Source organism: Balaenoptera physalus (assembly GCF_965194825.1).
Source record: "Balaenoptera physalus genome assembly, chromosome: 12".
Classification (NCBI taxonomy): Eukaryota; Metazoa; Chordata; class Mammalia; order Artiodactyla; family Balaenopteridae; genus Balaenoptera; species Balaenoptera physalus.
Genome location: NC_138897.1, coordinates 19,621,467 through 19,634,865, shown reverse-complemented (window position 1 = coordinate 19,634,865; position 13,399 = coordinate 19,621,467). Strand labels below are relative to the sequence as shown.

Below are 13,399 nucleotides of genomic sequence, written 5' to 3'. Positions count from 1 at the left end.
AAGCCACAGCTAAGAGTAACCAATCTAAGTGAACAGGTTCAGCCTTCAAGGTTACATTAGGTGAAACTCTAATAAACCTGGTAACCTGTTAGATAACCAAAAAAAAAAAAAAAAAATCAATGACTATCTAATCCAACCTATTTAATTGGATTTTTTAAAAGTAAACAAGTGTTGATCTCCAAGACCCTTTCAGACAGTTACATTTTGTGGGTTAGAGAAACATGGGTTAGAGAAACCTCTTCCTGGCAGTGTACTAGGCCTTTACATTTGTTCATCTCTGCTCATGAAGATTGGTTGTGTTAAAGAAATTCAGCTCACATTACCAAGCAGATGGCCCTAATAAACAACAGAATTCCAAGACATAAGTGTCCTGGAGGTGAAAGGACATTCCTTCTATCAGCCCCACTGGCCACTGCTCTGAAAGTATCTCTTCCCCCTTTCTACCCTAAGACAGAGGTCGCCTTTAGACTCCAGGATCAAGCTCTCGTGAGCCCGACTTGGTTTGTTAACCTAAAAGGGCCCTTCCACCCATGTATTCCCCACATCCATGCTCTACTGAAGGCATTACAAAGTCCATGCTGGGGGAGAGAATCTGGTCCTTTGATCCCTCTGGAGGAGATCGATGACATTTCTGGCCAGATGCAGCAGAGACAATATCATATGAGTAAGACTTTGTTGCCTGGGTCAATTATTTGGAATTTATCAGCAAATTTTAAGAAAATCAGCAGCTATGTTTCACTGTGCAAATTGCTTTCAGCAATAAATTATGTGCTACCCATTAAACTGATGTTCTAACAGAGTCTTACTAATATTAAATGTAAAAAATAATAATGACCAAACTCTGAATTAGGCACATCAGAACACAAAACAGAAGAAAAGGTTTAGTATTATGTTTGTTATAAAGTGTCTACGTAGGAAAACTACATATTTTAGCACCACGGCATGTAAGAGATGGTCTCGGTTTTCAAGCTCAGCTCACGACTAACAATTAGAATATAACCACTATCATCTCTTAAAGAAACTACATGCATTTGATATGATACTCAAGAATGCACAAAAATAAAGGAGGTGGAGGTCTCATGAAAATTTTAAATACAGGTTACACATATGTATAATACAATAAGTATTACATATACACATAAGTATATAAGTAACATTTCTAACCCCAGACAGAAGATAATCCAAATGTCATCTATAGATGTATCTGTAATATATTAGATAACCATTTCTCAAGTCTTAGACTATATAGGTTTTATATTCCTTAAGTATACAGTACTGAGAAGTTGGGGGTGAAATAGCCCACAATTCAAAATACAACTCAGGGCAGTCACAGAGCAGACAAAGAGTAGGGAGAATGCCAACCACTGAGCCTGCCCTTCAAGATCAACTTTAAAAGAATGGTCCCATGACAATCAAGCTAGGAAGGAAACAGGACCAAACTACTCAGAGTCCAATTCCCCTGTTAAAGGAAGGTGATGGTTCACAGATAGAATTACACAAACCACTAAGTTCCACACTGTGATGTTTAAGAAAAACCTCCCAATTACTGAATATACAAGCATGACTAAATCAAGAGAGGAAGGCGGGGGCCACAGGAAGGAAGGGGAGAGGCAGAGGAAAGGATGATGAGGGAGAAGGCAGAACGGAGGAAGGAGAGAGAAGGGGAGTAGTCAGAACAGTGACCACATCCTATCAAAAATGTGCAAGAAAATAAAATCTATCATGTGGAATAGATGTTTACAGACAGCAATTTTCAGTTCTGAAGCTTGCAAAAATGATCTTCTGAACAGCTTTGAAAGAGGTCCAAAAACCATGAGACATGGAAATAAATATTTGTAGGGTGGCTCTGTGTACCTACCACGTGTTGGCTGATGGTACGTCAACGACGAACGTTACTCCCAAGGATTAAGAGTTTAGATGGGTGAAATGTTAGGGAGCAAAGCCAGTAATGTACATCGTCAGGGGTATAATGGGAATAATGAGAGAGCACCTAACACAGCCTCAGTGTGGTAATAGGAGACAAGAGGAAAGACATATATTCGAGATTCCACGCCAGATACCATTAGAACAGATTTAGTGGGAAATGGATATTTGTTAGAATGCAGTTTGCAGTTATTTGACAATGTTAAACAAATCAAAGTAAATAAAAACTAATACTTACATGATTTATCCAAAACAAATTTTAAGGTAACTGGTACCTCAGATTGGAAAGATGAAAAACAGGAAAAAACTTAGATGACATTTCCCCGCTTCTCTAGCTTTAAGTTCTTTGATCATTCCATACGTTTGGGAGATGATTTGGGAGTTTTTTGATGGAATCTGCTTACAAATTAGAGAAATTTGCAAAAACAAAAGAATTGTAAAGATCTAAACGATCCTCGCCACAGAGTAATCACCGAATGGATTCGATCAATTCATTTCAGAGAGATGTAGAAACCACTTATACGTAATTAATTTTTATAAAGAATTTGATGGAAACTTGTGAACAAAAATTGCTGCTATTTTAGAGGCATATTCATTATACAGAGCCCTGGTCTTCACTACCAAGACCCAAGGATACTCTCCACCCAAGCAATGGCGGGGAGGCAAGATGTTCCCTCTATAACCGCCCTTGTATAACTTAGTCCTGCGACCTGAAACCATCAGTGATTTGCTCCATTAACATCTTACACTCTATAAACAACAACCAAAGGAGCCAAACAAAACAAAAAAAGGTTCCACTCAAACTCCAATTCTCAATGTCTGCCAGGGAGAATAGCTTAATTTGGTCTGCAAGGAAACCAAAAATGCCTTTACAGAACATTATGGTGCAAATACAGGCTCATTTTCCTTCACAAAGCAAGCGAAAATACTCAAGTCTATAAGGGAGTTCTCTATGAGGCATTAGCTACTACATACAAGGAGTCATGTTTCAAAATTTCAATGATTTATCCTTTTCAAGTCCATTCCCAACTCAGTAAACAAGAATTCTTCTTGAGTGTAATCAGGCCAGGAGGATCTACGAAAGCAACGGGAATACGATTAACGGTCATCTGAAAGCAACCACTTAATAACTCAAGAGTGGCATATACGGGCTTCCCTGGTGGCACAGTGGTTAAGAATCCTCCTGCCAAGGCAGGGGACACGGATTTGAGCCCTGGTCTGGAAAGATCTCACATGCCGCGGAACAACTAAGCCTATGCACCACAACTACTGAGCCTGTGCTCTAGAGCCCGCGAAGCCTGCGCACCTAGAGCCCGTGTTCCGCAACAAGAGAAACCACCTCAATGAGAAGCCCGCGCACCGCAACGAAGAGTAGCCCCCGTTCGCAGCAACTAGAGAAAGCCTGCACGCAGCAACAAAGACCCAAAGCAGCCAAAAATAAATAAATAAATAAATAAATTTATTTTTAAAAAAGAGTGTCGCATACTTTATATGTTATTTGAGCTATTGAGTCTATTTAGCAAAAGCAAACTCCCCCCAAAAAGCCCCAAACAAAAAACCCCTTCATTTCCTAATAAAAACAAATTAACTTCCATACTCAGTATTAACCTACAACTTTATAATCACTGCAAATATCTGATTGTGTAAAAATATCAAAACAAAACAAAAAACAAAAAAAAACCAACCTTGAAAAGTAAAAGAAATTAAGAATCCCACATACCAGTCATTTCAATGTGCGCCAGCAGAGGGCACACAAGCCCCAACAAGAGCTGGCTCTGGCCAGGTACCACCCAAATTCATTTAGGACTAACCCTGACCAAAATTTGAATACAGAGAGGGGGGAAAAAATCATCCTATCAGGGGCATCAATAAAACAAATGTGCTCAGTTTAGGATTAGTAAGAAATATACAGTAGTACACTTTATTATTCAATACTGACTTTAACAGAGATTTCTTAACTGCTTCATGGAAAGTTGTTCTTTAAAAAGAAGTAATTCTTCTTTGTATAGAAGTGAGGTTATATCAGTTTTCAAGGCCACTGTAGTTTTTATAGATCTATATTAAGAATTATCTAGAAAACATGAATTTGTAGAAGTAAATTAAATGTTAAATTTCTAATACATAAACACACATGTTTTGGTAAGTATATTAAATTACCCTTTGCCAATACACAGTTTCTTTTAGAGTAATTCCATGTGTCATATACAGATCTATTAATTTTTGTAACCCTAGAGCAATGAAATATGTACCATTTTATGGTTAAATTGAGATACATAAGTTACTTATTTTCCCACTGGTTTGTGCTTGATTGATTATTTGTAAGTTGTCTATTCTGGGTCTTTGTATTATAATATTAGCTTTGGGGTTACAGTAGATTTTACCAGAAGAGTATCTCGCAGCTATGTATGTACATGTACGTGTAGAAAGGGCACTGCTTATTCTTTTAAAGGAAGTTATCCTATAGATGCAAAAGTCACAAACTCCTCCTAGCCCTTTCCGAGCTTTTGATTTCAGAAACAATATCACATATTGAAAAGAAAATATGAATTACCTCATGAAAGCAGCAAATTAAAACCAACATCAGATACTGTAGTTTTTACATTTACAGATAAAAGTTAAATAATCCACAGGATGTCCAATCTCTCATTTCAAGTGCATTTGAATAAACAGAAGGTTTCAAGATGGAAAGCTTAGTAGGATAATTAACTGCTAGTTGCCCATCCACCTAAATGATCATTTCAATCCCACCTCACTCACTAAACAAAAACAATGAAGCCATGTAACATCGCCATCAGGTGATTTTTTTTTAAGCATTCTCGGTAGATTTGAGAGTTGAACTTAATTTACAGCATCTACCAACCAGGTGGTATAGGTTACATGTAGGTCATGATAAATAACACTTATCTTTTGGCCGATGTGGCTACACCCTTTCTGCATAAGTTAAAATGATGATGGTTTATTATTCCAAAGCACTCAATTCTGAAATGTTTACACAATTTGTTAAGTCCAGGCAAATTTAAATGATTCTGACATGCAGCCCGCTAAGGCCAGCGACGGGGATAATGCCTCTTTACGTGGGTAAAATGTTGTGGCATATAGGTCACTCTCTTAAGGGGAATCAACTGTGTGTCTCTTCTTTGCGTTTCCACCACAATCCTTCATCATGCAGCCTGGAGCTGAGAGTGAAATGCAAGAAAGGAGCCGAATGCTCAAAGCAAAAATCTGCTTCCCGGACAATCCATTATATCTGACAAGTTAAATGTTCCATGGTAGGCCATATGGCATCGGAGCAGGCCCGACGATGGAAGAGGGGAACTCGGCAAATGCATCACAATTAAGGAGTTTGGCTACAGACTTTCCTTTGAATTACTTTCTTAATACATTTTAAATGCTGTTCCCCCAATTTGTAGCTGAATCCCTTTTCTGGGATAATTTTTAAAGGAGTCCCACGATTTCTTTCTCCTCTCCTGACAGTCAATGCTGAACTCTAGAAGGTTAAGGCACACAGGGCCATTTTTATCAAAGGAAGTTTCAAAGAGGAGGACCTGTAGCCTCATTTCAAAAATTTCCAGACAAATTATATGTAGAGCCTCTCTGTTCACTAGATTAGAAGAGATGTCAATGAAACTGGTCATTAGAATGAGACATTTACATGAAACTGATAGAACATTAAATAAAACCAGTTTCCATTTTCAAGTCCAAAAAACCTGAAAAGCTGTATAGTCACAACTGGCACGTTTCTGTTTCTTCTGTAGTTTACTTAATATTTACCAGATTAATGAATTAACTGAAGATTGCCTTGGTTGACTTTAGCTCCTCCTAACACCTCACCAAAAAAAATAAAAACCTCTGCCTACTTCTGCTAATACCATGTTCTAGAGAAGTCTTAGAAGCTTTCTAAGACACTAATTAAAACCAGGTTGTCTATAAAAATAAATATTTGTTCTTAGAAACAATGTAATGTAAATATAATTTGTATTATAATCAAGGTATGCATTTATTACATTAAGGGAGAAGAAGATGAAATTAATGAAATGACCAAAATAGCATCATTAGGCCACAGTATTCCATTACACCATTCCTCTCAGTAAAGAAAACAAATCCTTTCTGAAGAATTCTCAGGAAGAGAACTGAACCTGTAATAAAAACAGAAAAAGCTTTCTACAGAAGTATCCAAACTCATCTGGTCCAGTGTCAAACATCAATTTTATCAACACCCTCACTTCCTGGGGATAATGCCTTCTTGAGCAAATTTACATAAAACATGATGCGTGTGTGTGTGTGTGTGTGTATAAATTATAATGGTAGGTTTTTCTAAACAATAATGACTATCGTTTAAGTATTCACACTGGTTTTACAAGCAAGAAATTCATAATGATTAAGAGAAACATGTATGCATCTTTCCGAACGAGAAGACACTAAGACTCATTTCCCTAAACTATTTTCACTCTCCATTTCTCCAGAGGGTCACTATTTCCCTCAAATGTACCCGCTTCTGCCTTAATTAAGAATAACATTATTTCAAAGAGCATATACAGATACTTTATAAAAATGGATGACTTTGCTTTATGTTTAAAATTATGAACATATTTTCTGGTGGTCCTAAAGTTACTATTTGTTACTGTACTCTTATATTTGCATCTCCTTATTTTTTCATATGAGACAATTTATTGAATTACGAAGATGCTTATGTGGGTTATGACTGGCAACTTGTATTAAAAATCAATTGTTATAGCTCTTTGTATTTTACCAAGTGCTTTCACATACATGCTCTTATAAGCTTCATCATAATTCTGTTAGATAGGTATCATTATTATTATCATAATACTTTCATTCTATATGTAAGAAAAAAGGGAGACTCAGAGAGGTTAATTTATTTGTCTTAGGGCACACAGCTATGGAATGGAGGAGCCACATCTTTTGCCCAAGCGTACCTCTAATGTCAGCATTGTACTGACATGCCATACCATATATTACACGAGGAAGCAGGACCATTAAAAAGATACAGGCAAGTATTACTTAGGAATATAAGTACACTTTTTACACATTTTCACTTCCTATTCAAGAAAAGTAGCCAAATTTTTTGGTATTGTGATAGAATCCTATGCTTGGGTTTACTAGGAGGAATGAACACATACTCAACACACAATTACACTTACACACGAGCACATACACACACAAATTGTAGCCAGGCACACCTCAACACCAACAAAGTGCATCGGGCCGTTGTGTACTGTAGAGCCTATTTCTGTGTGTCCAGATCCACATTTTTATTACTAATTAAAATGTCCAGACGGCAAAATAACACCTGATCCGAGGGATTTTTAAGTACAGTAATTGTCAACGTTCAGCCCCTACACTGTTAACAAAATTGGCCTGCCCTGAGTTTTATATTTGCTGTTTCCAACCTATCAGTGTAATGCAGTTAAAACTTTAATAATCTGAACGCCAGTATGTCCACATTAAACTCTTTACCAAGAAAAAAAGAGAAAGATCTGATATTTAAATCATCACCATTAACAGAAAGCTTACACAGGCCACATAGCACAGGGAGATCAGCTCGGTGCTTTGTGACCACCTAGAGGGGTGTGGTAGGGAGGGTGGGAGGGAGACGCAAGAGGGAGGAGATATGGGGATATATGTATATGTAGAGCTGATTCACTCTGTTATACAGCAGGAACTAACACACCATTGTAAAGCAATTATACTCCAATAAAGATGTTAAATAAATAAATAAATAAATAAGTAAATAAGTAAGTAAGTAAGTAAGTAAAAAGAGAAAGTTCATGGACTCCAGTAGAACCGAATGTCACAACACAGCAACACAACTGGGTTTTATGGGGGGAAAATACATAAAGAAGGCAAAGAGTGAGGCCCTTTCCCTACATCTTTTGTTTCATAGGTTCACTAAGTCATAAACAATTTTTGGATATATTTGTGTCCTTTAATTTGGGGGGAATTTTTATACGACACATAGGTACAGATCTTAATCGTTAAGCAAAATATTCATTATCTTATCAGCTTTTTAAAAATATGGATGCGGGCATGACCCCTGAATGTCAGGTTAGGCCTTGCTCATGAATAATATACTCCGGGAAATCACAAATGCTTTTAAAATGTTTAAAGCAGTGACTTCCTAATCCTAAGTGGATTCTTTTTTTCTCAAATAAACATTTTTTTGTTTTTGCAAATATCTAGGCTGCTTTGATACGCAAATGTTCTCCTAAACATTTCCACCAGCCAGCCACTGAAATCTCTCCACGGACCCCAACCAATGGGAAAGTTTGCAAGGGAAATAGGAGAAGCAACTGGATGAGAATCCTGCCAGGAATCCTGGCTTCACGGGCCACAAACAAATGTGAATTTTGTTGCAATACCTGAAAGAAAACTTGTGGATGTTTTAGTGAAACAACTCCTTTAAAATTCTCAGTCATGGAGCAGTAATTCTCCCTGATTGAGGCAATAGCTTCTGGGGAGGGTACAACTGATCACCACCCACAGGTTTCCTATTTCAGAGTTCAATAACTCCAGGAAACGTGGCTTGCTGCTGGACAGTGAAAATCTCATCACTTAAAAAAAATTACCCAAAGGAATTAACATCTGCAAAACAGGAAACAGAAAAAGCAGCCAACAGTACCACGACTAGGGTCCCAAATTTGAACAGGTATAATAATCTTAGTGGAGCACTTTCAAAAATGTTCTCCCAAGGGAATAAACCAGGGACGATGCCCCTAGAGCCATCTTTAGTATGTAAACAACTCGGGAAATAATGTATGCAAACAAAGGATTTTTCTAGAAATAAAAACAAGAGGATAGCGTTCAAAAGTAACTTGTAAATACAGTACGATTACAATGACTGTGACTGAAAACAATCTCCAATACTCCCTTTGCCTTTCATGCTCTACTGTGTAAACACCCCCAAAACCTGCTTTGAGAAATAATGGGATTCCTTGATAACAGGTCAACAAATCATTTCAAAGCATCTCCAGTTTGCTCAGGCAGAGAAGCCACCAGAAGCTAGCCACACTGAAAACAAAACCAAATTTCAGGATTCCGGTTGCTGACACCAGGCTGGGCATTACTGAGAAAGGTAGGAGTTGTAAATTTGGTGGGAGGAGATAACTAACAGTGAATTTATCAAAGCCAGTGGATCGTGGAGCTTCTACAATTAAAATGATCTGCTTCTCCACCACTAACCTGCTGATCGACACTTGATCCTTTACTTCTCCCATCAATTCCTCATTTACACATATTAAAAGCGGTCAAAGATTTCATCAGATGTGGTTTTGACAATAGCAGCAAAGTGCCTAAAGCCACAGATTTTGAGCCCAAAATACTGATTTGGGGCAGGGGGAGAACCAATCACAGCAGGAAGCGCTTTAAAAGAAAAATGGGGGTGGGGAGGGTGAGGAAACATCATCTTGAGTAAGCTACTCTGCACTCAGTTGTACTGTACGAAAAGAAAATAAGAAAGTTCTATAAAATGTCAGAATTAACCTATCGTTTCAGATTGCTTACAGGTGAAATTCTACCATCTGGATGGGCAGTTTGCCTGCATCAAAAACAAGGAAACTAAAAGAAAAAAGAACCTTCTTCTGCCTGCTGTTTTAACACAATAGATTTTAAAGGAAAGGGGACAGACTCACTCACCATAATCTCCAGATACTGACACACACACATTTACACAACATGTGTGTACACACACACATTCATGTACAAACTGTGACAAAACGAAAGTTGGAAAAAGCAAGAAATTGAAATAAAATTCTGTTTCTCAGATCTCTAAAAGATTAATAAGGAATAAAAATCTAGTCATTCTTAATTGCATAATAGGAAAAAAAGATTCACTTTAAAATTCTCATTAAATAACTCATGAGACTCTCTATTTCACTGAGATACCCTAAAAAATAAAACCTAGCATATCAAAGTTTCTACCTTCCCCTAACAAGGCATATTTATATTCTTTCTTTATGCTGGGCTAGCAACTTGGGGAATTATAACTTAACTTTAAATAAACAGGAAACTGCATCTTAGGAACTGCCTGAAGTGGTTTTATATTATTTGAGAGTAAAAATGCTTATTAACTTGACAATTTTTAAAGAAATATGCTTTCATTCTCCCCTTATGCAAACCTTTCTTTTAATCCTTATACAAACCTTTTTTTTTTTTTAAACATCTGCCTCAGCAAAAAGATCTGACATAGTAATAATCATTTTTTAACCTGAAGATCAAATCTTACATCCAGTCAGAACTCTGTTTAGGTTTTTTCTTTCTAATGTCAAGAGTGAGATAGAAGTTTCGGTTTAACTTTAGGCTAGTCTGACAAATCATGGTACCAGGTTGGCACAAAGTGGTTATTTGCCAATCTCCAGTCACACATTCTGAAAGCAACACACAGAGGGTTTATAAATTAATAGCTCTCTGTACTGAATGCTTGTCGATATCTCTGGTTCTGGGGTTTCTGGGTATCCATTTGGATTGTACAGTGTCTCTTAAAATTATGTTTGAAGCCCAACACTAAACCAGAAGTGTTAAGTGAGAGAATGATGGGCACATTCCCAAACTCTTACATTAAACCATAAAGGGAATAGATTAAAAAGAAAAAGCACAGAAAAAAAAAAAAAAAAACATGGTCCAAAAAAGAAAAAAAAAAACTCACCCTGAATAGACAAACAGAATACTTGCTTTTCTTTCGACCTTATGGGTAGCACACGGAGGGAGGCACCGGAAGATCGAAGCACAAGTACGTGATGAGGTGTCTCCGAAAAGCATGAGGATGAATAAACTGTCGTGCCGTAAATTTGCCAGCTAGAGGACAGAACGCAACACGCTGGGGCTTGGCTGTCCTAACGTGTTTTACTACGTAAATTTAAAGAGTCTTGAAAGGGAAAAGAAAAGAGGGGGAAAGGTAGAGGGTTTTTTCCTTAATATTACAAAAAAAAGTTTGCCAGAAATTCTCATACTTGGGTCACAAATAAAAGTAATTTCAGGGCTGTTATTAAAAAAAAAAAAAAGAATCTAGTTCTCAGGCTAAAACTCATCACATGTTTCCTATGATGGAAATTTAGGGGGCTGGTTTAAAGAGTTAAAGGCTCCCTACCATTAATTTGCATCTGGTGCTTTTAGTGTGTGTGTGTGTTTTTTTCTTCCCTGAAAAGTTGGCAGAGCTGCCGATTTTCCATAATGCAAGCATTTGGGAATTGTGAGCGGAATGAAACCGATCCAATCTCCTGACTGCGACATGAATTTTCATTAATTACAACCTTGTCAGCAAAAGCATTATCAAAGCTGAATATGAAAATGCTAATGAGTCCTCATTTGCATATTTTTCTTTGTTGGAATGTCATTAATTATTACATTTTATGATGATGAATGCAGCTGTCGAAGCTCTCCGATGCATAATTAGCCATCAGAATGCCAGGAGCCGATCAGCATTTTTGGGTGAAAAAAAACAAATTTCACTTGCACTCGTCCCCCATCCCAACACCACCCAACACACAGACACACAGACACACACACACACAGACACACACACACACACACACACACACACACACAGCCCTGATGACGACAGTCCTGAGGCCGGACTTTGGGGAAGTTGAAAAGGGCTCGTTTAGAGGGAATTCATTTTTGCTTTAAAATTATTTTGGTTTTAGCCGATAACGGTCTTATACAATAGAAGCAGCTCTTAATAAAAAAAAAATCGTTATTCCAGCTTAATTAATGCCACGCTTAATTATAACACCATGATGTCAGCGGTTTTAATTAAGTATTGGCTCTGTTACAAAAAAAAAAAAAAAAAAACCAACTCCCCGCTGCAGTAAGAGTCACAGATTTGTGCAAATCATTTCTGCGATTTTTTGGTCTTCCGTGGTTCATGAACTATTCGGATATTAACAGGCAGCATGAAAACTCCAGGCACACACGCGTGCGCAGGAAGGCGCACACACATGCGCGCACACACCACACACACACACACACACACACACACACACACCCCAAGCAAAGGGGGAAACCCAGACTTTGCTGCTACATTACTTGGATAGACTTTAGAGCTCACCTACTTGACCACTTTTTTGAGCTAAAGTGTAAGTGAAGATGACAAAACATAGCTCATCCTCTCTCAGCCGCTGGGAACGGTGTTTATAAGTAAAAAAAGAAAAACAACACAGAGCAGATGGGACCATTACACATGACCAAACCAATCAATCACAGATGAAGGGCCCAGGTGCAGCGCAGCCGTGCAACAACGCACCATTTCACAGTCTGTCAGACACACACACACGGTCGTCCATGAGTGACCCTCCTCGGCTCCCCCCGGACCTCATCTGGAGCGCTGCTCCCCTCTCGCCTGCCTACGCTCCAACTGACATCTTCATAATCGCCCTGTCTTTCTATCTGCTGTGGCTCCTGCGAAGAGAGGAGCGTGGAAGGGCTGGCGACCGGGGGGAGGGAGGGGGAAGGGAGACTGGGGAGGGGAGATAAGGACAGGGGCTCCCATCATTGTCACTTACGAGGAGTCCAGCCTTCTTCCTTCTGCCATCCCCACGGCCCCTCCCTCCCCGACCACCATCACGATCGCTTCTCCAATCCATCATTAAGCTCATTAATTTTTAAGGGTGACTGCTTGGTTACAGCACCCCAACTGTCTGCCATTAGACATAGAAATTTTGTTTGGGGGTCTCCCGCCTCTGAGGAAGGGAGATGTGGGGAGCTGGACAAAGTCACCCTTTGATGTAAATGTTAGAAACTGATTCACTGGAAGTGCGGAGCAGTACTTTCCGTGGTCCCCCCCAAAAGGGGTTCAGATGAAATCCTTGTTACTCAAAAGACTCTGGGGAGCCAACTCTGTCCTAACATTTTGTGTATTAAATAATCCCTGTGGCCTTTGGCGTCCTATGTCACAGACTCATACAGGAATCACTGAACCCAAATGAAATTGTACATTTGCAAGGGTCACGGGCTATCCTGGCAATACAGCTGAAAAACCAACTCAGACACAACAAGTTAGGATAGGCTCCCTGTTTTAAACTCAGAATTCCTAATTCCCAGCCTAACTTTTTGTGGCTTTTCACCTTTCCGTTCCTTAAAAGAAGCACACACACAAACAAACAAAAAACTCAGTGGGGAAGAAAGTAACAAGTAACCAACAGAATGCACTGAAGCCCACCTACCTACCACCTTTGAAAAAAAATCTCTTTACATCACACCAGAAAAAGAAAGACTGGTTTTATTAATTCAATATAGTCTTTAATCACGAACTCCTTCTTAAACCTGGGTAATTTATAACCAAGTTTTTGAGATCTGTTATAGAGCACAAATATTATAAGAAATCACCTCCATTTACTCAAAGAACTGAAAAAGGATACTTTCCCCAGCTTTAGGAGATGACTGCTCATCCAGTGATTGAATGCTCTCAACAATTTATAATTTATTTTGCCCATTTGGAGATGAGAAGGAGTTTAGGAAAGCACTC

General features: G+C 38.5%; 1 protein-coding gene across 13 annotated transcripts in view; it reads right to left on the bottom strand.

Moving 5' to 3' along the window:
• TCF4 (transcription factor 4) overlaps window positions 1-13,399 on the bottom strand; it is a 355,918-nt gene that overhangs the window by 188,768 nt on the left and 153,751 nt on the right. The window contains exon 1 of one of the 13 annotated variants that reach the window (XM_082418470.1): window positions 10,583-10,601. The exons of the other annotated variants lie outside the window; for them this stretch is intronic. The gene's annotated coding sequence lies outside the window, so the exon portion shown is untranslated. Of the gene's footprint in view, window positions 1-10,582; window positions 10,602-13,399 lie in introns of those variants that run through there. 13 annotated transcript variants of the gene reach the window in all.